General features: G+C 39.9%; 1 pseudogene; it reads left to right on the top strand.

The window, feature by feature from the left end:
* The first annotated feature begins 450 nt into the window (after positions 1–450).
* On the top strand, positions 451–2,248 carry LOC146608816 (uncharacterized; annotated as a pseudogene).
* Positions 2,249–3,345: the final 1,097 nt, after the last annotated feature.

The following is a 3,345-nucleotide window of genomic DNA, read 5'->3' as shown; positions in this document are numbered from 1 at the left end:
CTTTTTTAGCCTAACAGCAACTCATCTGATGATGGATTCATAAGAATCAGGGTCCCACTTGCAACAAATTTTTTTTTCCTGAAAAGGAAAGAATGGACTAATATAAAAAATAAGAGATCCCAAAGAGGATACAAGGGACTACAGTGGACAAATCTGATTTCAGACGGAATACGGACAGTGTTTCCATATTGTTCCTTTGCCTTCAAAAGGCACAGAGTCAAGGCTTTGGACTCAGTAAGAAAGGGCCCTTTCTTCTGGTGTCTGGGTTACTGCAGTTTTGAGGATTGTCCAGTCACTGTCACTGTCACTGTAGATAATGAAGACGATCTAAAGGCAAAAGTCAATTTTCAAGGTCTCGAGTGTGTGCACAACCACTATGAACTAAGAAGAAGACCTGTAAGAGCTCATAAGAGAGATAAAATTGGCCATGAATTGGAAAAGCAATTACCTAGAGCCATGTATCTGGAAACAATGAGCAAAATGGATGATGATGTTGTGCAATCGGGCTGTAGAGATGAAGTTCCAACTTCTCAAGTGTTGAGAAACATAGCCTTGGAAATCCGAAAGAAAAGTCATCTTCATCATAATGAGATTATGAGTCTCCAGTTAATGGTGGCAAACAAGAAGAACAACCCAGAGGATGTATTGCAGAAAGTGATGTTACATCCAAAAGGTGTTTTTTTATGGTCTTCCAGGAGCATTGAGATTTTCCAGAGCCGCTGTCGGGAGGACATACTTTATTTGGATGCTACAGGAAGTATCATGAAAAAAAGAAAGGGTTCGCCTCCTTTCTATGTTTACGAACTTGTAGTAAGAAATCCACGGAAAACATCCTCTCCCCTACCAGTGGCTACATATTTAACATGTGACCATACCACTGCCTCAGTTACATATTTTTTGGAAGCATTTCTGACTGATGTTGCAAGGGCCTTTGGGCGCAAAGCCATGCGTTCACCTTTAATGCTTATGTGTGATGGATCTATGGTCCTAATGCAAGCTATCTGTTTAGCTTTTGCAAAAAAAATCTCTCTGACACAATAAATCATTATTATAACATCGCTTCGGGGAAAGGAAACAAGGAAGACTTCGAGGTTCCAATTCTTCACAGATGCCTTAGTCATGTTATGAAGAATGCCAAGGAGATCTGTAAAAAGTAGTAAGTGTAGTCCTTTTAATATGGTATTCACTTGTTTGTTTTTTATTGTGACATGTGACATGGCATTTCATTTTTCAATTTGGGAAAACATTATTACTGTTTTGGAAACACTTAAAGACAATTTTTTCTTTAACTGCAGTGCACCAAAGAACTACCATCTTGCAATGCACACTTTTGGAGTCTTCACTACTGCAACTTCCTGAAAAGACCTCACTGACATGGTTCAAAGTGCTGCAGTTGTTTTTGGGAGTCCGTGTAGTGGTGAGAATGTCGAAAAACATTTTCACAACCTTCAGTTGTTGACGCAGAAAGCCAATGTTGATGTTGATGGCAATGACAGAAACTCAAAAGCTGATGAGGACCTGAAGGTAAACTGAAGTCAATTTTTATTAAAACTAAAGGCTAAACTTTTGCCTCTTATATATCTTTTTAAATACTTTGGAATAGCATAATAATCACAAGTCACAAGTAATTTTAAATGTTTTATACAACATAATGTTGGGTTTTTAGATTATAGATATGAAAGATGAGTGCACACAATGTTCAAATCACATAATTATTCTGTTTTGTCTGTTGGCTAGGGAGTCAAGGGAAACAACCTCTTTGGGAGACATTTTAAGAAGCTCATTTCCAACACATCATTGGAGATGGATGGTGAGGCAAACCCTTACTACAGCAAGGGGCTCATGGAGCACATCAGCAAATATCTTCTTCCTTTTTCTGGATTATGGTCTGCAATAATGTTAGGTAAGCCATTTTAAAGTAGACAAGTAATTAGTTTATAAAATGAAATTACACACATCAATATTATTCTAATCTTCAAAATCCAAAGGTGACCTTGGAAGACATGGCACTGGGAAAATGTATGAGCAGTACCACAACAAATACAATGCCTTAAGAAAGATCAAGAGACAAGTAAGACACATGATTTTTAGTATATATACATATTTGTGTGGTGTGATTGAGAAACGGCGGGTCCAGAGGAGTCATCTGTATTGCAGATCATACAACATTGCACACAACAACAATGTGTATGTTTAAAAAAAATCACATTTAATGATTTCTTAATTTGATTTTTCAGAATATTACTGAGAATAATAAAATGCAGGGGATAATGGAGAAGAGCCAGTGGGATCTGAAACATATCCGTCTACATTCGGGAAGGCTCACCAGGCTGGATGACTTTGTTGTCCAGTATCAAATCAGTCACACAGCGCTGCTGAAGGAGTACGAAGACTCAAAAAGAATGCTTCAAAGAAAGGTTTGCAAAATGACTGGCTGATGTCCATCAATGCTTTGCCGTTTCAAAATGGAACATTAAAAAAAAGTCTTCTTGATGTGGTGGGATATTGAGGTGCCCCACATTGTGATGTTATACAGTGGGGCAAAAAAGTATTTAGTCAGCCACCGATTGTGCAAGTTCCCCCACTTAAAATGATGACAGAGGTCAGTAATTTGCACCAGAGGTACACTTCAACTGTGAGAGACAGAATGTGAAAAAAAAATCCATGAATCCACATGGTAGGATTTGTAAAGAATTTATTCGTAAATTAGGGTGGAAAATAAGTATTTGGTCACCTCAAACAAGGAAAATCTCTGGCTCTCACAGACCTGTAACGTCTTCTGTAAGAAGCTTTTCTGTCCCCCACTCGTTACCTGTATGAATGGCACCTGTTTGAACTCATCATCTGTATAAAAGACACCTGTCCACAGCCTCAAACAGTCAGACTCCAAACTCTGCCATGGCCAAGACCAAAGAGCTTTGGAAGGACACCAGGAAAAGTATTGTAGACCTGCACCAGACTGGGAAGAGTGAATCTACAATAGGCAAGCAGCTTGGTGTGAAAAAATCAACTGTGGGAGCAATCATCAGAAAATGGAAGACATACAAGACCACTGATAATCTCCCTCGATCTGGGGCTCCACGCAAGATCTCATCCCGTGGTGTCAAAATGATCATGAGAACGGTGAGCAAAGATCCCAGAACCACACGGGGGGACCTGGTGAATGACCTGCAGAGAGCTGGGACCAAAGTAACAAAGGTCACCATCAGTAACACACTACAACGGCAGGGAATCAAATCCCGCAGTGCCAGACGTGTTCCGCTGCTGAAGCCAGTGCATGTCCAGGCCCGTCTGAAGTTTGCCAGAGAGCACATGGATGATACAGCAGAGGATTGGGAGAATGTC

The sequence above is a fragment of the Diplotaxodon limnothrissa genome, linkage group LG23 (genome assembly GCF_057381915.1).
Source record: "Diplotaxodon limnothrissa isolate DT_005_m linkage group LG23, D_limnothrissa_male_GT1.1, whole genome shotgun sequence".
NCBI classification, from domain to species: domain Eukaryota; kingdom Metazoa; phylum Chordata; class Actinopteri; order Cichliformes; family Cichlidae; genus Diplotaxodon; species Diplotaxodon limnothrissa.
The sequence above is the reverse complement of the archived record's forward strand: the minus strand, read 5'-3'. Positions and strand labels throughout refer to the sequence as shown.